The sequence below is a fragment of the Pseudorasbora parva genome, chromosome 14 (genome assembly GCF_024679245.1).
Source record: "Pseudorasbora parva isolate DD20220531a chromosome 14, ASM2467924v1, whole genome shotgun sequence".
Classification (NCBI taxonomy): Eukaryota; Metazoa; Chordata; class Actinopteri; order Cypriniformes; family Gobionidae; genus Pseudorasbora; species Pseudorasbora parva.
This window is the reverse complement of record NC_090185.1, coordinates 16,677,816-16,702,834: the sequence shown is the minus strand read 5'-3', so window position 1 is coordinate 16,702,834 and position 25,019 is coordinate 16,677,816. Positions and strand designations below refer to the sequence as shown.

Sequence of the window (25,019 nt, the reverse complement as noted above, 5' to 3'; positions counted from 1 at the left end):
ATGCTTAAAAACATCCAATCGCTGTATTGGTGGTTGCCAATCTAGTTAGACGCGTTCCTACCGTACTAGAGTATCTAAAAGGAGCTGGATATAATTTGCTTAACTTTCATATAACAGAATGTAGTATGGACTGTACACTGTGTGTATGCTAATTCAAACAGTTAATGTGACAAAAATATACAACATAATGTTGTTTGCAAAAATTTAGCGTTGCTCACCGTGTTGCTCAAGGTTTAGCATGCACTGTAAAAAAATATTTTTTGAATTATCAGTGTTTTACATGGCTATACTATTTCTCTTTCTACTTTGAAATCTCATGTTTAATTCAGTGTGTTACTAAGTTTCTTTGAAAAAACTTAAGAAAGTAAATTTCACAAATAATTTCCTTAATAATTAAGGAAATCTTACTTCTTTTTTTTTTTTACTGTACTATTAAACGTTTAGTTTAAACCCTGAAACATAAATTATAAATACTTGTTGTTAAGTGTACACTTACATGACAACAATGTGCGTCATTTGCGTTTTTTCATGTACAGACAGCAAAACGATTGTCTAAAATAAAAATAAAAAACTGTATTATTCATGCCAAGTCAGTAGATGGCGATGTCACTTTGTAAAGAAACACTACACGCCTGTAATACTCATGAGCAAGATGACACCATTTTCACAAATTCGTGTTTTAGGTAGACTTTGCACTTTGAAATCCATGTTCAAAAGTTTGCGATTTCAGGCCCCAAAAACGCTGTTTTTGTTTAAATGATCGGCCAAAACCCATAAAAAGTTTTACATTTTTCGAGAAAAATGGTGTAGTTTAAATGGTTGCTGGATCAAATTTCTCATTAAATGTTGATGCTCATATAGATGATTTTTGATGAAAATGTTGCTTTGTCAAAGCAAATCAATGCTAATTTTCCTCACTTTTTAAAATGTTAATATAGGTGCAAAGAAATTATATAAAGAGATAGTACATGTACACACCGGTCACTAGTATTCACCACGCTACTCCTTCCCCAGGAAACATCAGTCATGCAGCCTGAATCATAATACAGACAAAAACCAATGGAAAAAACCCACATTGTGCATTTTACACAAATAACTCTGTCTCTCTCACAATCTTGTGGGCAGCACGCTCCGTTTCATTCCCACACACCATGTGTACATTTACAATATTCAGAGGGGACTCAGTGCTGGAATGCACACAACTGCCCCTCTCGTTCTGTCTGGTGCTGCTCTCTAGTTGACATTTAAAGGCTAACAGCGTGTGCTGAGACTCTAAAACCCCACTGGACAGTTTATCTGGTCAGTCAAATTTGACCAGCCAATGAAATGGATCCCTTCATACCACACACAAATGCAGGCTGCATATGTACTACTCACTGTTCAGTAGCCTCTATACTGTATGTCTACATATTACTGTGCATAGTGTGTAAATTTCCTGTATGAATGGAATCAAAATGCTAAATTATGTAACAATGCACACTGGCTGTAATACTGTTTCCCATAATACAGCCAGCGTGGCACACTATATTGCCAAATGTTTTGGGACGCCTGTCTTTACATGCACATGAACTTTAATGACATCCCATTCTTAATCTGTACGGTTTAATATGGAGTTGGCCCACCCTTTGAAGCTATAACAGCTTCAATTCTTCTGGGAAGGCTTTCCACAAGGTTTAGGAGTGTGTTTATGGGAATCTTCTAGAAGCGAATTCGTGAGGTCAGTTACTGATGTTAGACGAGAGAGCCTGGCTCGCAGTCTCCGCTTTAATTCATCCCGTTCTATCGGGTTGAGGTCAGGAGGCCAGTGTGTACTGCAGTCAAGTTCCTCCACACCAATATAACTTATCCATGTCTTTATGGACATTGCTTTGTGCACTGGTGTGCAGTCATATTGGAACAGGAGCTCATCCCCAAACTGTTCCCACAAAGTTTGGAGCATGAAATTGTCCAAAATGTCTTTCAGTGAAAGTAACTCATGGGCCAAGCCCTACCCCTGAAAAACAACCCCATACCATAATCCCCCCTCCACAAAACTTTACACGTGGTACAATGAAGTCAGACAAGTACTGTTCTACTGGAAACTTCAAAACCCAGACTCATCCATCGGATTGCCAGATTAAGAAGGGTGATTCATCGTTCCAGAGAACACAGACACCACTGCATCCAACGCTTTGCATTGTAAGGCTTGGATGCAGCTGCTCGGCCATAGAAATCCATTCCATGAAGCTCTCTATGCACTGTTCTTGAGCTAATCTGTAGGACACACAAAGTTCGGATATCTGTAGCTACTGACTGTGCAGAAAGTTGATGACTTCTGCCCACCGTACACCTCAGCATGCGCTGACCCCCTCTGTGATATTACCTGGCCTACCAATTCAGGGCTGAGTTGCTGTTGTTCCGAGTTGCTTCCACCATGAGTTATATCTTTCCTGCCTGAAGAATGCACCATTGTGTGTTTGAGATTAGCCCTGTAATTCTAGCAGGGGATGGAACATTAAAGATGAACAAAAGCGCCTGACAGGTCCAGTAAAACTCTCTCTTGTGTGTGTGTGTGTGTGTGTCTGTGTGTGTCTGTGTCTGTGTGTGTGTGTGTGTGTGTGTGTGTGTGTGTGTGTGTGTGTGTGTGTGTGTGTGTGTGTGTGTGTGTGTGTGTGTGTGTGTGTGTGTGTGTGTGTGTGTGTGTGTGTGTGTGTGTGTGAATCAGTTGAACTCTAGACCAGTACTGCATGAAATTTGGTATAGCACTTGCCAGTGTGGTTTACCACAGCATGTGTGTGTGTATGTGTGTGTTAGCATGCGTGTACGTGTGTTCGTTGGCAGTAGCAGCCACATGCAAGCCTGGTATTTCCCTTGGGGAAGTTTTTCGCTGCTTGTAAGTCTCATGTCTTTGATTTTGTGTGCTTGAGGCAGAGGAAAGGAAGCAGCCGCACGCCGTCTCGCTGCTTCTGTCAACTCGATGTCCCTTGATAAGAAAGAAAGAAAGAAAGAAAGAAAGAAAGAAAGAAAGAAAGAAAGAAAGAAAGAAAGAAAAAGATTCCCTATTAATGTCAGGACAGACAGAGATAGATAGATAGATAGATAGATAGATAGATAGATAGATAGATAGATAGATAGATAGATAGATAGATAGATAGATAGAGAGAGAGAGAGAGAGAGAGAGAGCGTGAGAGAGAGAGAGAGAGAGAGAGTGAGTGACACAGTTTCTGGTATGTGTATGGAGACGGTGTGTGGGTTTTCTGTGTTGAGTTACATGGGTGGAAGGAAATGAGAGGATTTAACAGCGCGGACGAGCAGCGTGTCCTGCCAGGAAAACACACACACACACACACCCTGCCAACTGTTTATTTGTCTGCCTATTCACAGGAGCCGCAGCATGACACACTCTGATCCGCTGCGCCAAGAGTCGACACACAGACAGCAAAGGAATATAGCGTGTTCCAGGAGTCTGATGAAGTGTCGGCCCCTAGAACATGCCTCTCTCTTCTATTATTATTTATTTATGATTGTATTATGATATTCTTTTATTCCACAAACATTGCAGTTTGGTCTGGTTTTGGTGTTAATGTAAAAAAATATACATAACATTTTTAAGGCTATTTAAAAATGTTATCAACATTTTCATTTGAGCTGAAAACCCAAGTGCCCCAGTTATGCTATTTTCAAGTTTCTTTAGTTTTGGAAGGCTCCAAAAACAGGTTTAAATGCTTTAAAGTTCAAAAAACAGTTACATTTTCTCATAATATATATTGCGCATCACCACAATGTTCAATGATTCTAAAACGATTCGATGGATGAATCGGTCTCCCTAAATCCATGCTTTCTGAGAGATACTCTGCTCTGTAAACACATTGTAGAGAGCAGTCTTCTCGACATGATGGTATCCAGTAACTGAAGCAGTGCTTGAGGTGGTTCAAGTTTTGAACCTGGTGTCTGCGCGTGACGTAAGAGGACAGGCGTCTTGACGTCACAACAAAACGCCTTGAAACTCTTACATTTGTGAGACAATAACTTTAGGCTATATATATATATATATATATATATATATATATATGTGTGTGTGTGTGTGTGGCCTATGCGGGGCACTTTCAGATTTAAAACTTTTGCAGGATGTTTTCATTCACTTAGAACTATTTTGCACAAACATGAAAGGTCATTTTCAAAAATCCATAATAGGGGCTCTTTAACTTTTGAAATATTGACAAGCCTATTAAATGAAGCCAACTGAACGGGACACAAACACTGCAGGCCAATCTCAAACTAGCATCACCCACTTTTTCACATTGCAGCATAAATTGCTGATTAAAGACTGTGATAACAAATACACACATATCTGCAGTTTTGCCCTGTGTGTGTGTGTGTGTGTGTGTGTGTGTGTGTGTGTGTGTGTGTGTGTGTGTGTGTGTGTGTGTGTGTGTGTGTGTGTGTGTGTAAAGACGTGTCATCTGTGTGTGCAGAGCTGGTGTGAATGACGCTGCGAGACTGCGCAAGAGGCCACAAGAGAGAAACGAGAGTGACAGAATGCGAGACGGAGATTATTAACACCAGAGTTTTGCCTGTGCAAACGAGCCTTCATGGTGATAGGGGTACAGAGCAGTTGCTAGGGCGTCTGGAGTGGTTGCTAGGATGTTTTCAGTAGTTGTAAATAAAAGTACCCCACACCCAATTTATTTCATTTTATTTCTTCTGTAGCGTTTACCGTGAATTACCATGCTAATAAAGTCCGGTTTCCAAAAAAAAAAAAAAAAGACCCGATCGCGCCGAGTTGACTGCAGTTGCGCTGTGTGCCGCTAGGGGGGGCTGCTGTACCGCCGTTCTCCGTATCGCCGGGTTCCGCTAGACGCTGCCGCCGCTTGTGTCCCTCTCTCTCTTTCGCTCTCTAATCACGCTCTGCGTCTCTCCCCCTCTCTTTATCATTCTGAGCCACCCCTCCTCCTCCCGTCACTTACCCTGCCCTTCTGAGAGAAGAATCCACGGCGTGTGCGATTTAGAGGGTGTGCGTGTATGTGTGTGCGTGTTAGTTTATGAGCCTGGGCTTCTGTTTGTGTGTGCGTAGAGGTGCTGTGAAGGCCGGCGCTATTGTGTGCGGCGCAGTGTTCTGTTACCTGCGCGCGAGTGATTAGAGCGCCGTAATAAACGGAGGGAGAGATAGAGCGCGCGAGAGAGAGAAAGAGAGAGAGAGAGAGAGGGAGGGGGGTGAACGAGGGATAGGTTGAGTGGAAGAGTAATAAAGACCGAGGGAGGAGATGAAATTCCAGCTGCCTGTGAAAGGCTGTTTCCTGCAGCGCTGCCACGAGATTAATGACGAGAGAAAAGAGAGAGAGAGAAAGAGTGAGAGAGGCAGGAAGAGTGCCGAGCAAACGACTCAACGAAAGTATCCGGTCCGTGGCGACTGCGTCCCGTTTAGCGGCGCGAGTCTCGTTTTAATCTGGTTAAAGTTCTCTCTTATCATTTTAATAGCGTTCTGTCGCGCGCACAGATCACTGTCGAGGCAGATCGGCAGATATTGCGCGCGCAGAGGGCGCGCTGAGACATTGACAGTGCGCCCGCCAGGCCTCTCGCGCGGCTCGGCCTGTGCCTGAGATAAAAGCGTTTCATTTCACGTCACGGTTGGACGTAAAAGCGAGAGAAAAAAAAGAGAGTTTGCTGGATTGTTCTCATCCTCCCCAGATCGATATGCCATTAGCACAGTTCGCTGCGGTTTTTTCTGTTGCGCACATCTCTCAATAATGTGACGGCTTGGGACTGGGAGCGAGAGTGCTGGGTCTCTTTAGCTCAAATTTTCTCCGAGCGACTATTTGAGTATTGCACTTAGTCTTTTAATACGCTCGTAAAAATAAAGGTTCCTTACAGGGTTTTTTCCGCAGAGATGCCGTAGAACAGAGGTCGTCGTGCTTTTGGGGACCCGCTGTCCTGAGGAGTTTAGAACCAACCCAAATAAAACACTAAAATACAGGTAAACTTTGCTCTGCCATAGGAGAACAATTTCAGGTTCCCCAAAGAAGCTTTTAGTTAAAAGTTCTTTAATGAACCACTTTTATCTGAAGAACTTAATATTCTAAAGAACCCTTTCCCTGTAAAAAGAACAGGTGTTTTGGCCAGATGAACAGGGAGCTTTCTCACAATGTTCTGGCAAGGTTCTCTCAAAGTTATGAACAAACATTAATAAAGTTGAACTAAGGCTTTATACTGGCTTAATCTAAGCCCTGTCTGTGAAACCACACCTGGATTGACATTCAGGAAACAAACATCTTCATAAATTAATGGGAACATTAGCATTTTTAGAACATTTGGATGGTTAGATGGAAGTGAAAGGTTCTTAATGGAGCCAACAAAGAACCTTGAGTGTAGGCTAGTAATGAAGCCCAACTATTCGTCATCTCTTAAATTAAATCACAATTAAAGCAATAATAACTATGCTGTAATAAGTCATGTCCTATGCTCTCTGAATTATTATCTGTGCTGTTCTCGGAGTTAACCAAGTCACTTACTCTTTTCTGTATTATCTGTTCATTTACTCCAGCTATCTGTTAGATGGGTCTACTGCCTTCAGAGTTACCTCTGAGAGTGACAACTTATGTTGTGTTCTCTAGCTGTGTCCCAAATGACGCACACTATGCACTTACACTATGCACTTATGTGCACAATGTACTCAACCGTGTAGTGAATGAACTTTACATGGTTATTTTGTCATTCAACATCGGAATCTAGCCCCCTCCCCCCCTCTACGTAATTAAAGCTGCGACAGTCAAGTGCATGAAGTGTCCAACATTCCACACTTTGGCCCTGTCCCAAATGGCACACTTCATGTGCACTTCCGAGTGGACTCACAATGGCCGCTGCGTGTGCGTGTCCATTAAAGGTCCTGTTCTTCGCGATCCCATCTTTCAAGGTTTAGTTAGTGTGTAATGTTGCTGTTAGAGCATAAATAATACCTGTAAAATTATAACGCTCAAAGTTAAATGCCAAGCGTGATATTTTATTTAACAGAAGTTCCCTTTCAAAGCCTACAGCGAACTACACCCCTGCACTTCCTTGCATGAATGACGTCACTAGAACTGTTTGTTGACTAACCCTCCGCCCACAAGAATACGCAAAAATAGGGGGCGTGGTCTTGTTGCTCTCGCATTCAGCTTGCATCTCCCCGTTATGGTAAGAGGCGGGACCTTTCCGGGCAAAGTGCGCTAAGCTGCTGTCCAATCACAACACGGGAAGCGCTGGCCCAATCAGAACTCGTTACGTATTTCTGAAGGAGGGACTTCATAGAACAAGGAAATCATCAGGCCGTTTTTAGGACAGAGGAAACAGCGCTGTACAGATAAGTAAATTGTGTGAAAAATACTGTGCTTTTTTACTCGCGAAACATGAACTCATGTTATACTGCACACTGTGAACACAATCAAGGCTTCAAAAACACACGAAAAACGGGACCTTTAAGACCACAAGACCTCAGGGTGTCCCATTCGCCATTTAAGCTTAAAGAAGGGTGCTCGTGAGCGCCCCCTTTGCGGCTGCTATTCGTCTTCAATGCGCACTTCAGCTGAGCCTGCAAGTTCGCGAGCTACGCAGAGGACTTCTACCCGGCAGTTGAAAGCATTACGTCGGGAAAGTGAGGTCTCAGAGGAAGGGTTTAGGGGGCCATTTGGGACAGGGCCTTAGTTTTTTCTGTTAATTTAGTGCATCATCCGGGTATATAAAGTGCACTTTTTGTTTTTTTGGAATTGTCAGTGTGAACACACTACTCGCACTGTTTATACTTAAAAACGTCACATAATGACCTAGTACATGTATGTGAATTGGGACGCACCTTATATGTCATAACTTTGCTGTTTTCTGATGTGCTGTCACATTCTTTTTTCTGAATTTCCTTTGCTAACGGCTTTTTCTGTGCTATCTGTTCTATTTCTGTTATCTTTGCTAACTGTGCTACTTCTGTGCTAACTGATAACTGTGCTTTTTCGGTTAACTTTGTTCCTTCTGTTGACTTTGATAACTGCTATGTCTGTGCAGTGTTGCTAATAGCGCTGCTTCTTTGCTAAGTTTGATGTGCTTTTTCAGTTGCGGTTCTCTGAGGTAGGCCTACTTGTGTCAACCTTGTTCTGTGAATTAGGCTATGCACTAACTTTCTTTGCTGTATTAAATTCTCTGAGATATTAACTGTCAGAAGCATTGTTCTTTGACTTTAGGACAGATGTTCTGTGCCATCTAAAATCTATAAAAGAGTAAGATGCACTAAGGCCGTTTGATCCATTAGGTTGCTTCAGAGCAGCTTAATGCACGCTAAACGCACAGCCATTTATCCTGTGCTAATGAGTGAAATGCTTTTCCTCAGCCCAATATTGCCTTTAATGTTTGTCCTTCTCAACTTTTTTGAGAGAATGTTTTTGAACCGCGCCATGGCGACCTTTGCTTGTGCGCTACGATCTGCTTTCTATATTTACAGAAACGATCGCAGGAGCGAGCGGTAGAAGGATTTCTCCGGGGACCGTCTTGCTGTCACGCTCCACTGCTGTCTGAAGAGCGCCAGGGAAACCCTGACTGCAGAAGCGGGACGAGAGCTGAGACGAGAAAAGAGACAGAGCGTGAGGGAATGAACGCAGCGGCGCGTGTGTGTGCGAGGCTCTGTGGGAGAGAAACAGGTGCTTCCTGTGCTTTTGAAATGTGAGTATGTGTGTGCGCAAGTAGCGCTGCCTGAAAAGCGTGTGCTGTTTGCATGCGATTACCGGCCCAGCTCCTGTGTGTGTGTGTGTGTGCGTGCGTGAGTGAGATTGTGTGGCAGCTTGCGGTGTGTGTGTGTACCTGGCTCACGCTGAGACAGGACCATTAATCCTGCTTACTGGCCGTTGAGCAGCGTAGAGCAGCGCAGAGATAAAGAGCCAAATCCCCCCCGCCCTCTCTCTCTCTCTCTCTCTCTCTCTCTCTCTCTCTCTCTCTCTCTCTCTCTCTCTCTCTCAGGCGTGATGACTGACTCGGCCTGTCTGTCGTCACCTGTAACGAGCCGACGTGATTTAATTCAATTGCGTTCGATTCAGCGACTCAACTGTAATGTCATAAACTGCGATATGATAATTGTATTGATGATGCGCTCCTTGCGGATTGAATAGCTCGTCCATGACCAGGCGTGTTCTGCGGTTGTGTGTGAAATCGTTACTAGTGAGGTCAGATCAACACTGACCTGAAGGCACGGAGAGAGAGCGCGCGCGCGAGAGAGGGCTGTGTGTCGGGTCAGAACTAGTCACACTTTCTGTAATACACGCGTTCGTCAATAACTGCCTGATCGATATTCTTAACTGTGCATTGATGACTGATACATATGCCTGCTGGAAACACACACACACACACACACACACACACACACACACACACACACACACACACACACACACACACATTTCCCTGCACAGCCTGTCTCTCTCTGTTTGCATATTTATTTATCTGTCTCTATATATAAATAGTCAGCCACCAATTGTGCAAGTTCTCCCACTTAAAAAGATGAGAAAGAAAAAAAATCCAGAAAATCACTGTCTGATTTTTAAATAATTTATTTGCAAATTATATTGGAAAATAAGTATTTGGTCACTTACAAAAAAAGAAAGATTTCTGGCTCTCACTCACCTGTAACTTCTTCTTTAAGAGGCTATTCTATCCTCCACTTGTTACCTGTATTAATGACACCTGTTTTACTTCCATCAGTAAGGGCATTGAAGATGAAACATGGCTGGGTCTTTCAGCATGACAATGATAAACACACCACCCAGAAAATTAAGGAGTGGCTTCGTAAGAAGCATTTCAAGGTCCTGAAGTGGCCTAGCCAGTCTCCAGATCTAAAACCCATCTTTAAAGAGAGTTGAAAATCTGCGTTGCCCAGCGATATCCCTAAAACATCACTGCTCTAGAGGAGATCTGCATAGAGGAATGGGCCAAACTACCAGCAACAGTGTGTAAAAACCTTGTGGAGACTTACAGAAAACGTTTGACCTCTGTCATTGCCAAAAAAGGTATAACAAAGCATTGAGATTAACTTTTGTTATTGACCAAATACTTAATTTCCACCATGATTTGCAAATAAATTATTTAAAACTCAGACAATGTGATTTTCTGGATTTTTGCATAGTTCTTCTCATAGTTAAAGTGTACCTATAATGAAAATTACAGGCCTATCTCATATTTTTAAGTGGGAGAACTGACTAAATACTTTTTTGCCCACAGTATGTCTCTCTCTCTCTCTCTCTCTCTCTCTCTCTCTCTCTCTCTCTCTCTCTCTCTCTCTCTCTCTCTCTCTCTCTCTCTCTCTCTCTCTCTCTCTCTCTCGGCTGCAGTGATATATTATTAGCTCCAGCCTCCGAGACCCAATTCCCAAAGCCGTGTAAGAATTCATCATGTCTCTCTGTCTCTCTCTCTCTCTCTCTCTCTCTCTCTCTCTCTCTCTCGCTCCAGCGGGAGGGCTGACTCTTACGCATTTGGAAATTTGGCTTGTAAGTACCCTACAGCTGGGGATCAAAGCTCTACACGGCACAAACACCGCCTGAGAACGGACGTATAGGCCCATAACGGGAGGAGTGTGTGCGTGTGAAGAGGTCAGAGAGCGGCGACTCAGTCTTGGATGCTGCACAATCTCCAGAGGGCAATCCCCACCACACAGGATTTAACTGTGTGTGTGTGTGTGTGTGTGTGTGTGTGTGTGTGTGTGTGTGTGTGTGTGTGTGTGTGTGTGTGTGTGTGTGTGTGTGTGTGTGTGTGTGTGTGTCCATGCACTGAAAAACTCAGCTTGACACGCAAATTTTCCAAACTGCGCTTAAGGGAATAAACTCACCCAGACGACTGTGGGACTTGTACCGGTTCAAGTTTATTCCCCCGAACCCTTGAATATTTCCACACTGACCTGCAGTCAGTCCTTCCCACAGCCAGTTGCATCTGATTTGGAATCAGTTCATGACATAACTGTGCTAATCCAAGAGGTCAGGGATTAGCTGGTTAGCATGGTCCACTTAGCATCTGCTAGTAGATGCCGTAACTACACCACTCCGAGATAGAAAATAGAATAACATAAGATGCATTTTGAATGCACATTTATAAAATAATGATGTTTTAAATGGTTTTTAAAAGTGTGAAATGGATCAGTGTTGTCATAACCTAATTTTCTTGTGGTTCCACAGTCATATTCTACTAAACATTACATAAAATAAATTATGTAACACGTTTTTAAATGGTCTTTTATCTAATTATATCTAATTATGTCTATAATTGTATTGTTTATTGTATGCATTTATCTGAATTGAGTTTTTAATCTATTATGCTATATACAGAACATTTTTAAGTGCTCTATAAATAGTGACATTGACATAATTGCTTAAAACAAGATATTTGTTTATTTGAGAAGCAATCGGCAAGATATTTTATATATATATATATATATATATATATATATATATATATATATAGAGAGAGAGAGAGAGAGAGAGAGAGAGAGAGAGAGAGAGAGAGAGAGCACTTAAAATGTATAGCATAATAGATTAAAAACTCAATTTGTTTTTTCATATATATTGATACATTTTGAATACAAGCACACTTTTAATGATGGGTTTTAACTTTTTTCCACCTATAAAACGTGTTTTGTTTTTTTGTTTTTGGCCAAAATAGACATTTATTCAAGATAATACAAATAATTCTCTGAAATCAAGTCTTAGTATCATATGTAGTAGCAACTATGCAATGAAGTTCAAAATGCAGATAAAAATAAATATTAATACAGTAGTACAGTAATACAGTTATTTTTATGGAATTTATCTTGTTTAAAGAATTTTTTTATATTTTAGTTGGAGAAAAAAAATTAAATACACACTGTAAAACCAAACAAGTTGAGATAACCTAAATAATTTAAAGAAACTGATTTCCTTAAACAGTTTAAGTTTAAACAGGTAACCCCACACAACTTAACATTACATAAACCTTTTTAAATTCCAACATAAAATAACATTCAACCCTAACAGATCACTCCCGATATTACTGAGCAAAAACACATAAAATAGTAATTACACTTAACAGAACTGCTGTAACTCATTCAGTTTAAGTTCTGCTTAAAGGGTCACTTCAGCGATTAGCATTAAGCTTTGTATCATTAAAAACCCGGTAGTGTTTTCGTAGAGACTACAGCCCGTAGTAGGAGCTAGTTCCGCATGTTTTCAACCCGCCCATGAGGGTGGGCTCTTACTCACAGTATGTAAATGCGCACGGCCGAGGCTCGGGCATTCAAAACGGAGCGGTGTGGAGCAAAGGGAGTGTTTCGTTTTTTCAATGAATTTCCATTAAAGTTAAGCTTTCATATGATCTGAAAATGCGCCAGACCGGACACGCGCCGTAAATGACTGCCACGCTCAGCTCTTTCCTCTCATGATGAATAAAGAAATAGTCTGTTCTCTAACTAAACTTAATTATTTTATTTCTATAAAAATGAAAACGACAGAGTTATGTGAACCGGCAGCCGTGGCTTGAGAGTGGCCTCGTAGGGCAGCGAAGCAAGTGCATTCTGGGAGTTGTTGTCTTTCATCCACATGAGCCAAAAATACATTTTCTGGCTTTTCCCTTTCTTTAGAAGGCACGAACTTCTAAAATCATTTCACGTTTCTACTAAATCAATTTAAATATACATTCACCTTCCCAGAGGTGAAGTACCCCTTTAATATAATCAGATACTGAGTTCACATAACTTTTTTCTATTAAGTACAATGAACTTTGAGTAATATTTGAGTACAATAAACCTGCTTTATTCATTAAATTAACTTTAATGGTTTTAATTTTTTTTTGCTGCGTATAATATAATGAGCAGCCCCCTAAAAGAAGTGGGCCTCCAATTGCCCTATGTCCATCATTGACTGCATTTTCTAGTAGAGAAAAGGCTGTTTTAGAATCATCAGACATTCCGGTTTAATAAACGTGCTGTCTGAGGTAACTGGCAGGTAAGACGAGAGCGCTGCTTTGGGAAACAGTCACGGAACGCTTGTGAGTCACGCCGCCCTTCCGCCGGCAAGACCCATTTGATTCTCTCTCTCTCTCTTTCTCTCTCTCTCTGTTCGCTCGCTCGTCTCTGCCAGATCTGACGCTTCCTTTAATTCTCTCTCACGCTCGCTTGCCTCTCTCACTTTATCAGATTCCTTCCCGCGCCCGTGTCTGCCGTCGCACCTATTAAAGACGCTCTGCAAATGGAATTCCTCAATATCGCACTCGGCTCTGCTTTGATGTGAAAGAGAGAGACAGAGAGATGGAGGGGGGATGGGGGCGAAGTGGTAGCATGAAAAAAAGCTGCCAAATTGCGTGCTCGTTTTATCAAATGCGGGCTGATGTTTGTCACCGAACGGCTAGGACTCCACAGAGTATTTCAATTAAAGCGGAGGAAACGCTGCTGCGGTTTACCACGTGATTTATTCTTAATTCAGCTGAAACCTGCTCATGAAATATAGTCTCCAAAGTGAACTAATTTCCAACAAAACAACTGTTGCAGAAGGTTGCTTAAATTCACAGGGCCCAGACTTCTTCTTAAATAAAAATTAACAGTAAGGTAATTAATTCACAGGTCTATTCTAATAATATACATATGTAACTAATTATAGATGCACGTTTTTCAAAGTCGTCGGATCACTGTTCTTCGGACTCTAAATGACTGTCTGGGGTATAATTTAGTTGATGTTGTGTGCACAATACATGACGGATCGGTGACAGGGGGTCACACATTACACAACTTTTCAAGCTCAAGAACCGCAAACTCTGTCTAGTCTACAAACTAGCTGCGTCCCAACTCAGAGGCTGCATCCTTCAAAGGCTGATTGCCTCACAGTGGCACAACGAAGGCTGTCCCAACAGGAAGGCTCCTTCAAATGCGTCCTTCGTTTCGCGTTTTAATGAAGGGTACAACAGATGGATCCTTCACGGCCTTGCCTACCCCAGAATTCATTGTGCACCAGTGACAATAGGATGTGACCCGTGCTAGCAAAATTAGTTGGAATGCGCATGGGATATCAAGCTATAGGCAAAACAAGTTAAAAATGTCGATTTTGAGGTCTTCACGAGGCAAGCCCTCGTAATGCTCCAAATAGCAAATAAAAATCTAAAAGTATCTTTATTTGTACAGAGGATAACCTTTCCTTTGTCTATGAAAACAATCTCACTATTACATTTGACGCCTCAGACAGCACGCAATACTGCTATACGGAAAATTACATTACTTCAAAATATCTGTCTTGGCAAGAATTCATGCAAACATTATGTTATGTCTTAAGTAAACATTTGGTTAACTGTTGTGGAAAAACATCTGATGGTTAACATTATATTTACTGTGCGGTACAGTAGGTCTTATTACGAACAGGAGCTCATCCCCAAACTGTTCCCACAAAGTTGGGAGCATGAAATTGTCTAAAATGTCTTGGTATGCTGAAGCAATAAGAGTTCTTTTCACTGGAGCTAAGGATCCAAGCCCAAGCCCTGAAAAACAAACCCACACTATAATCCCCCCTCCACCAAACCTTACACGTGGGACAATGCAATCAGGCAAGAACTGTTCTCCTGGAAACCGCCAAATCTAGACTTGTCCCATTCTTACAAATGTATGTAAGCATCAGCATGCCTAGGTGGTTGATTTTATACACCTGTGGCCATGGAAGTGACTGGAACTTACTTAATTTTCCCTTAAATTGACATTGCTGACTCTATCGACTTCAAACAGGTGTAGATCAGTATTTTTTGTCCAATTCAAACAAACCATACATAATTTTAAAGGTTTTTTTTTAGGAATGTGAATATAAATCGTTTTTGAAAATGTGCTCATTGCGCCTCATTTTTTCAGCACAGGTTAAATATATCTAATGATACAAATGTAAAAATAAAAACAAAAACCTTTAAAGCAGTTCACATGTTGACATATCTTACTAAAATGTGATTATATATAGTTTATACTCATTATTATATACAGAAATGGACCATGGTGGACATATTTAGATCCAAGGGATGGAATCTGTTTTGTTTTCTGACAGTTTAATATAACTTTTAGAAAAGTCCAGTACAAACGAAAAAATAGGCTTGACCATCCCATTTAACAACACTTGGCCCGACCTTCACGGTCTTCAAAGGATGCAGTCGCTGAAATGCTACTGTTTAACAACCAAACATACTCGAGAATTGATACAGGGGTAGCGTTAAGATCACGTCACACAGAAGTTCTCATGCGAGACTGGATTTCTTCCTGTTAAAATGGTGCCTGCAAGAAGCTTGTTATCCAAGTGGTCTATGCGCTGATTTGAAAAGATGAATATGCTTGCTGATGTTCTGTTGCAGGCCTACTCTCATTGGCTGTAGGTCTTCGCCGATGTAATTTCCAGTAAAAACAATACACGATTGTCACTTGCGAAAATGAGAACTGATTTGCCTTAGATTTTGGGCATTTGTCTGCAATTACCACAAAACTGTCTGCAAGTAAAAATCAGGGCTAAAAAAATCTTGTATAGTTAAAATAGTAAAGGGAAGAAAAAACATCTACCTTATCTTGTTGTTGAGGTCAAAAACTGACAAATCCAATTGTACAATAATTTGCTACAATTTCATCTGACGCTTGGCAGAAGATAGTCAAATTAGCCAGATAGCAGCATAGGCTGTTTGCATGACACGTCGCCATCCTCGAAAATCAGCAATAAAACTTTGTAATATTAAAGAAAATACGACCCAAGTAAATTCTCTCTCTGTCCTATACTAAACATCCTGACATTTGCATTGGCCCGCCTGCAGGGCACTGATGGCTGACGTGGGCACTGTTGCATTGGCAGGCTGGCACTGATAAGCTGGCATTCACTCAAGCACACTAATCTAATGCAGTAGGAACCGCTTAGAATACTTCACTACTGAGAACGTCAGTACTCTGTGGTGTATCAGAGTCTAAAAGCGTATGTCTCAATACTCTGGTCTCTTATCCTAAAACACTTAAAGGGTTAGTTCACCCAAAAATTTAAATTTGATGTTTATCTGCTTAGGTGTCTTTTTTGTTTAGTAGAACACAAATGAAGATTTTTTAACTCCAACCGTAGCTGTGTGCCATTCATATAATGCATGTGAATGGGTAACAATTCTATGAGAGCAAAACAAATGAACAAAAAAAACATGCTTAGACAACATGCACAAGAACCCTGCTGCTCGTGACGACACATCGATGTCTTAAGACACGAACCAATCGGTTTCTGTGAGAAACCGAACAGCATTTATTTATTTAATTTTACCTCGTATCAGACGAATCTCATCTAGTGTTCCCATCCGTCATTACTTCAATCTGATAAGGTCAAACTGGCGCGATCATAGATCATATATAAATATATAGGTGCCTGATTAGTTCCTGCGTGGAGCAGTCGATTGAGGAATCTATATAATATATCTCTATGATCGCGCCAGTTTTGACCTTATCAGACGGAAGTAATGACGGATGGGAACACTAGACGAGATTCGTCTGATATAATGTAAAAAAAAAAAACATAAATGCTGTTCGGTTTCTCACAGAAACCGATTGGTTTGTGTCTTAAGATATCAACGTGTCGTCATGAGCAGTAGGGTTCTTGTGCATGTTGTCTAAGCATGTTTTTTTGTTTGTTTGTTTTGCTCTCATAGAATTGTAACCCATTCACATGCATTATATGACTGGCACACAGCAACGATTGAAGTTAAAAAAATCTTCATTTGTGTTCTACTGAAGAAACAAAGACGCCTACATATTGGATGCACTGGGGCTAAGCAGATACACTTAGATACAAATTTTTGGGTGAACTAAATGGAAAAGGGAAAGTGCACCAAGAAGATTATCATCACAGGAAATAATAAATTTCCCAGCATTCCAGAGTTGTGGCACTTTGATGTCACCTGTGCGTCATTTTCTGCATAGTCACAAAGTTCTCTTTTCCTCTGAGGCAGCATCCATACTGAAATGGAACCTCCAGTTATATTTTTCCCAGTTTATTTTTACATTTCACAATGTTACACAAAAATGCATCATTTAGGACTGGTCAGTGAGTGCTTTCTGGGCGTATCAGTTCTCAGTGAATCTTAAAGCATTTAATTACAGCGAAGGAGAAGAAGGATTAACAGATAGCTAGGGGAAAAAACGACACAAAGAAATTGAGATTGATAGATATTGAAAGGGCGGCCCATGCAGTGGGGACATCTGCCAGCCGTGTGACCTCTGCCATTTGTAATGATCAACCGTGGAAAACACACACATGCACACAAACGAGAGGATGGACGTGGCCAAAATTTGGGCTAAAAAAGACTTGGCAGAAAGTGAAAGAGAATGTGTGTGTGTGTGTGTGTGTGTGTGTGTGTGTGTGTGTGTGTGTGCCCGGCTTGCCAAGGTTGGCAGGGTCTTTGATTCGCTCTGACAGTCTTTGATGCCCTCCCAGTGCCCGTTGCACCTCTCTACACACGCATGCACACACACGCACGCACACACACACACTATGTGCCAGGATCAGACATAGCAGAACAAGGCTGACGTAACGCAGAGGAAAAGATGAGAGCGGGCCGCGAATGAGGCATGAAATGCGGGGGGAAAAAAGAGAAGCGTTGTTGTCATCCTCCGTTAGTGGTCGTACTGAGATTTTTCCCTGGCACGCTTCCCACCGTGAGCCGCAGAATACAAGTCTGCTGAATGCGAAAACAGGAGCAGATAGTCGAGAACACCAGCAGAGACAGAGCAGTCTGTTAACATTAGACAAGTACAGACGTGTCCTGCCTCTTGCTCATTTCATCCACCTATTTTGGGTGTTGAAGGTAATCCTAATCGGAGCCTTCATGCAGACTCAAACCCTAAAAATGTATTCCTATACATATATAGTACTATAAAGATTTCCTTTTTGAAAATCTCCGGAGACTCCCAGGCCTCTGCGGGAAAATACTCGCACATACACCCGAGCGCTTGTACGAGTATGTTTAGCACTTTAACAAACAACACATCAGTGTCTCCTCTGCACATGGGAATAACAACTTAAAGAAAAAACACGCAGTACATATAACAAGGTCATTCCTGACGTCAACGCACTTCAAGACACCGCGAGGACGTCAAACGCGTTCGGTATTTGTTGAAACCCCCGTTCCCAGGCAATCTTGACACATCACATAAATTATTTGGAGGAATTCTGTGTTGTTTACAAATGCTGTTTTTTATTTCAGATCAATTATTAATAGTTAATCATATATTCTTGAAATGTGGCTATTGAGACAATTGAAGGAAATTAAGGTTTTTGGTGCGAGTAGATCCAAAGAAACAAATTCTCACAGGCTCTGAGTCAAGATTGTCCAAGTTAAGTTTAAGTTTAACAAATATATAAATAATAATACACTCTAAGTTTTATACACTCTAAGTTATAGAGGAAAAAAAACAGATTGTTTTCGACAGACTGGTTTAGTCAACGATACAATGACTCACTTTTAAAAGACTCAGTTGATTTGTTCCTGAATGAATCAGTGTTTTGAACAAATCAGTTTAGTCAATGATTCAATGACTCACTCATGAAAAAGGTTGAATCCGAAATCGCATAGTTCCCTACTATACAGTAGCCGAGTATGTGACAATAGTATATGTCTGAAATCACAGTACTCACAAAAGAGTAAGCAAAAAGTACCCAGACTTCTTCTGGTGTGATTCTGAAGTGTGCGTTTGATGGACATTTTACTATCCCATGAGGCCACAGGAGAGGATCTGGTGGCCTCTGTGAATGCCAGTGAAGTGGTGCAACTGTCACTGGTAGGTCACATGATAATGAAAACATGGCAAATGTTAGCCTAGAAATCTAGACGCCCCCTAGCGGCAGCAAATTTAATCTGCCCGCAAGTGTCGTCTAGGAACTCTCAATACCCTTCTGAGCTGTATTCCTCACAATCTGGACGGGCCAATCCCATCGTGTATAGAGTCGGCGGGCGGGGCCATAATGACGACGGCCGAGTTGCGTTTGCGTGCTTCTAGTAAACACAGAAACTGGCGAATGGCGGCAGTCTTTCGAATCAGCTTTGACCGCGACTCTGGAAGACTTGGAGTTAAGCTTTTCTCTGAGAAAAGAACAAAGAACGGCACTGAAGTCATTCTTAAGAAGGGAAGATGTGTTCAGAGTTTTGCCGGCCGGATACGGTGAATGTTTAATCTATCAACAAGCTCTGTTTCACCTTCGTTGCTCTGGTTGGTGTAGCGCTATCCTATCGCGTGCAGAGGGAGTTTGAAAGACAACCGTTTATCCCGCCCCTCGGATTGAGCCCTGTCAATGGTGAGTTTCCAGACCAAACATCTTGATGTGGGTCTGGCTTGTCAGGCTAGGCAAATGTCATCCGGATTGCATTCCCACTCATTCTATATAGAACCTACTTTTTATCCGTTGTGAAGTAATTACTTATTCGACATAAGTACCTTCTCAAGAAAGTATGCGATTTGTTGCTCACCCATGCATTGTTTTTAGGTGCGTTTCCATCGTGGGGACTTTCCCCAGGAACTAGGGACTTTGGGGTGGTACTCGGTAGGTTTCGACCACAGGAACCATGGTCTAAATAAAGTTCGGCCCTGTAGTAATTTTTCAAAGTTCAGGAACTTTTGGGGGTGGGGCTTGTGCGTTGAACATGCTGATTTGTTGAGCACATGCTGAATTTTATTTCAACCTAAAAATCTGTTGCGGTGCGTACAGTAAGTCTTTTAAAGCAGAGTCTTTTGCTATTCAAATCAACAATGGAGTTAAAAAAATACAAGCGGTCGACTGACGACGAGGTTCAGGCTTTATTACGTTTATTTGCAGAGGACGAAATCCAGTGGGTTCTGGAAAGTCGTGTGCAGTCCTGCGTCACCGGACTAATGTTCATGGTACTTTAGGCCTCCATGGAAATGCAGACAGCAGCAGATCTGGGAAGAAAAGTTCCTTGGACAAATTGTGCCAGATAATTTCAGTGGAAACAGGGCTTTAGAATGATTTGGTTAAATAAATGATTCAATGACTCGTTCATAAAGACTAACTTCTAACGAACAAATCAGTGTTTTGAACAAATCAGTTCAGTAAATGAACAGTGACTTGCTCATAAAGGCGGTCAGTTGTTTCATTTATAAATTAATGCTATTTTAACACATTGGTTTAGTGAATGATTCAATGACTCAATAGGCAGTCACTTGTAATATAAAAAAAGACTCTTTTATGAGTACTGAATTCGGACATACTTCTTTTGTCATATACTTTTTTTTTTACCATATAGTAGGGAATTATGCAATTTCAGATGCGGCCATCATGAATTGGTGAATAAATGATTCAATGACTCACTTGTTCATTTCCCGAATTAATCCTGAATGTGTTTGAACAGAATGGTTGAATGAATGATTCAATCACTCACTCATAAAATCTCACTTTGTAACCTTTAGAAAGTGTCAGTGACTAATGCTAAGACTTACCAAATAGCCAATCAGATTTAAAGGAGGTCTTATCGTGAAATTTACTCTTTTCCTTCCGTCGGGAATTGTCTCTCCCTCTCCTGCAGAAAGTGCTTTGGGCAGTACCGAAGATGACAGAACGCTCTTGAGAATGACTCACAGATGGAGAACGCAGAGGAAGATGAGGGCTTGGAAAGGGAAAGCCAGCGAACAGAGCAGTGCAGTGCTGGAGCATGTGAGGGCAAGAAGGACCTTAACGCACACGCATTAAGAGCATACCAGCGCTGTATGTGAGTTAAGAGGGTTGGGTTTCTAAATGACAGATCATTATCATGCTAATTAAAGCATTTTGTAGCTGTGACTCGTGGAGTATTTGTGTGCGTGTGTGTGCGTGCGTGTGTGTGTGTCTAATTAAGGCCGGTTCATCAGCGCCCAGCTCATTTACACCGTGCTAGAATGACACCCTGATTCAAACGCACGGACAGTAATGAAGCTACTAATTATTATAGCACTTTAACATATTTAGCCTTAACTGAGCCAACCCCGAACAGCTGAACCACCTCAACTGAACCGAACAAAACTTCAGCATAACCTAGCACAGCTGAGCCAACCAGACACAATCCAACCCAGCAAAGCTGAACTAAACCAACATTTTGTGGACAATGGAAAATGCAGAATTATAGTATTCAAGTTTTTGTTAAATGCACACGTCTGATTAATATACAAATGTATATATTAGTATCAAATTAAGATATTAATCTAAACAAATGAATACAGACATAATTACACACATATATAGGTTTCATTTTGCTCTTTCTTGTCGAATAAAATGTTATAAGCATATTAAGATCAGATGCAAAACCCCATGTTCCTGGTGATGGGGTAAAAACTGATCTCGGAGCAGCACCTTTACCTTAGAGGATTTATGCTTGTGACCCTCATTGACTCAGCAATGTTGGAGACCGCACGGTCTTCGTTCGGTTCAATGAAGCACTTCCTCATGCTAATGCTAGAGGCTGGAGCGAGAGAGGTTTAATTAGCGACTTAGTATTGATCAGCACTGAGGTTACCTTTGCTGACAGAGCACAGTTTGAGGGACTGCGTGTGCGAGCGCTTGTGTAAGCCAGTACCAAGAATGTAATTAAGAAATTCAGAAGCCACTGGGGTCCTGCTGGAAATTGGGATCCTTTGGTGTGCTGTGCGTAGGCATGTTTTGTGACATATGAGGACACAAATGTGTATTATGACATATTTATTACAAGGAGACGGTGAAATATGAGGACATTGGCCATGTCCCCACTTTTCAAAATGCTTATAAATCATAAAGGATGAGTTTTTTTAGAAATTAAAAATGCGGAATGTTTCCTGTGATGGGTAGGTTTAGGGGCAGGGGCAGTGGGGGATAGAAAATACGGTTTGTACGGTATAAAAAACATTAAAAATCAAAACAAACGTGTGTGTGTGTGTGTGTGTGTGTGTGTGTGTGTGTGTGTGTGTGTGCGTGTGTGTCAAAGCTTGGGACGTGGCACTCTCTCTCATAAGCTATTATGACACTTGATGTCACTGATGTTGATTTATCAACCAAGACTGAATGCTAAAGAAAAATACTGAGAAAGATATGATTAATGAGCATGAGTGGACATTACAAAATTGACAGTAAATTTACCACGGTGCAGTATTTGTTTGTCAAACCATGGTACAAATATAAAGTACTTAAAAAATGGTAATACCATTGGAAATTAATTACCATGACAAATGGCCAAGAAAACATAGTAATACCATATTAAATGTTTGGACAAAATGTGGTAATACCATTGTAAATGTCTAAAAAAAACATTATAATACCCTGATAAATGCCAAAAAAGAGTATTTATTATGGTAAATGTCCTAAAATATGGTAATACCATTTGAATTATTCTCCCAAAAATTATAATGGCATAGTAAATGTTTGGTTGGAGAGAGTGTATATAGATTTGTTCTCCGAAAAATGAACTATGAATGCAATAGTGGAGGGGCCAAGACAAGAAACCATGGAAACCAGGTTTTTGATACATAGCTCAAATGTGTCCCTACGTGTGTTTGCATCCTGCAATCTGTCATGTCTGCTATCTGTAAGTTCTGACAGTCTCCCTGTGCATGTTTATGTGTGTATTCAACTCAACTGACAAACTACTACAGCACTACAGTTATTCTCAACTGGTTTTACATTAGACATCAAATGGAGACCCAACACAGTACCAAACCATTTAACATTTGAAAATAAACATACAGTGGGTACTGAAAGTATTGAGTCCCCTTTACATTTTTCACTCTGTTATATTGCAGACATTTGCTAAAATCATTTTCTTTTCTCATTAATGTACACACAGCACCCCATATTGACAGAAAAACACAGAATTGTTGACAATTGTGCAGATTTATTAAAACAGAAAAACTGAAATATCACAGGCTCCTAAGTATTCAGACCCTTTGCTCAGTATTTAGTTGAAGCACCCTCTTGATCTAATACAGTGATGAGTCTTTTTGGTAAAAATGCAACATGTTTTTCAAACATGGATTTGGGGATCTTCTGCCATTCCTCCTTGCAGATCCTCTCTAGTTCTGTCAGATTTGATGGTAAACGTTGGTGGACAGCCATTTTCATGTCTCACCAGAGATGCTCAATTGGGCTTAAGTCAGGGCTCTGGCGGGGCCATTCAGGAACAGTCACAGAGTTGTTGTGAAGCCACTCCTTCGTTATTTTAGCTGGTTCATTGTCTTGTTAGAAGGTGAACCTTTGACCCAGTCTGAGGTCTTGAGCACCCTGTAGAAGGTTTTCGTCCAGAATATCCCCGTACTTAGCCACATTCATCTTTCCCTCTATTTCAACCAGTTGTCCTGTCCCTGCAGCTGAAAAAACCCCACAGCATGATGCTGCCACCACCATGCCTCACTGCCGGGACTGTATTGGACAGGTGATATTTTTCTCCAAGGCAAGGCAAGGTAAGTTTATTTGTATAGCACATTTCATATCCAATGGCAATTCAAAGTGCTTTACGTAGAAATGAATTAAAATAGTGTTAACATATGCATGAGGATGTGGATGTGTAACATACCATGTGGACGAATAAAAAATTAAAAACAAGCATAGTTAAAACAGTTGTAAAGATAATAATAATAATAAAAAATAAAATAAAATGGTCAGATCCACAATAATGGTCTGATATAAAAATAAAACATTCTTCAGTTTACAGCCTACATACATGTACCATCTTTATTAGAACACCTCTCCTTCATTTCTTTCTCAAACAAGTTCATAACATCCATTTTAATCACCATTCCCTGATTTTTACTCAGGAACCTTCTTGTTAAACCCATTTTCACTCACCATACCCTCCAAAGATTTACACATATTCAAACCTTATTGTCAAACTTACTATTTCCATCAAAAAAGTTCCATCTTGGTCTCATCAGACCAGAGAATCTAATTTCTCACCATCTTGAGTCCTTCAGGTGTTTTTTTAGCAAACTCCATGCAGGCTTTCATGTGTCTTGCACTGAGGAGAGGCTTCCTTCGGACCAATCTGCCATAAAGCCTCGACTGGTGGAAGACTGCAGTGATGGTTGACTTTCTACAGCTTTCTCCAATCTCCCGACTGCATCTCTGGAGCTCAGCCACAGTGATCTTTGGGTTCTTCTTTACCTCTCTCACCAAGGCTCTTCTCCACCGATAGCTCAGTTTGGCCGGACGGCCAGCTCTAGGAAGGATTCTGTTGTCCCAAATGTCTTGCATTTAAGGATTATGGAGGCCACTGTGCTCTTAGGAACTTTAGGTGCAGCAGAAATGTTTTTGTAACCATGGCCAGATCTGTGCCTTGCCACAATTCTGTCTCTGAGCTCTTCAGGCAGTTCCTCTGACCTCATGATTCTCATTTGCTCTGACATGCACTGTGAGCTGTAAGGTCGTATTTAGACAGGTGTGTGGCTTTCCTAATCTAGTCCAATCAAACACAGCTTGTGAAACACTCAGATGAAGGTGTAAAACCATCTCAAGGATGATCCCAAGAAATGGACAGCACCTGAGTTAAGGTATTTGAGTGTCAAAGAAAGGGTCTGAATATGTTCTGTGTTTTTCTGTCAATATGGGGTGCTGTGTGTACATTAATGAGAATTTTTTTTTTAACTTAAATGATTTAAGCAAATAGGTGCAATTTAACAAAGAGTGAAAAACTTAAGTGGGTTTGAATACTTTCCGTAGCCACTGTAAATGTCCTTAAAATCAAACACTGAAATGTTTAAATATTACCATAAACAGCTTAAGAAAAATTATTAACATAATACAGGCTGAATAGGACATAGGTCTATTCACTGATAGGTTTTATTTACTGTTAGTTGCTAAGTTACCAATACCACCGTCATCCACTCAAACAACTTGATGGAACCGCACCTAATTCGCATTTGTTGTTGTTTTTTGTTCGTTTTTTAGAACTTTGAAAAGATTCGCTTCACATTTGGATGGAAACTCATCCAAAGTTGCGAATTTAACCTTTGCGCAAAATTGGAATATCGCATAAAACATTTGCGAATAAAACAGCATTTCCAAACAGAGTCAAAGAGAACAAAA

At 41.0% G+C, this 25,019-nt stretch overlaps 1 long non-coding RNA gene across 1 annotated transcript in view; it reads left to right on the top strand.

Moving 5' to 3' along the window:
- LOC137040229 (uncharacterized) overlaps positions 1-23,501 on the top strand; it is a 58,410-nt gene extending 34,909 nt beyond the window's left edge. Inside the window, exons 3-5 of the long non-coding RNA XR_010897872.1 lie at positions 8,441-8,658; positions 20,524-20,706; positions 23,289-23,501. This is a non-coding gene — a long non-coding RNA (uncharacterized lncRNA). The remainder of the gene's footprint in view (positions 1-8,440; positions 8,659-20,523; positions 20,707-23,288) is intronic.
- The last annotated feature ends 1,518 nt before the right edge of the window (positions 23,502-25,019 follow it).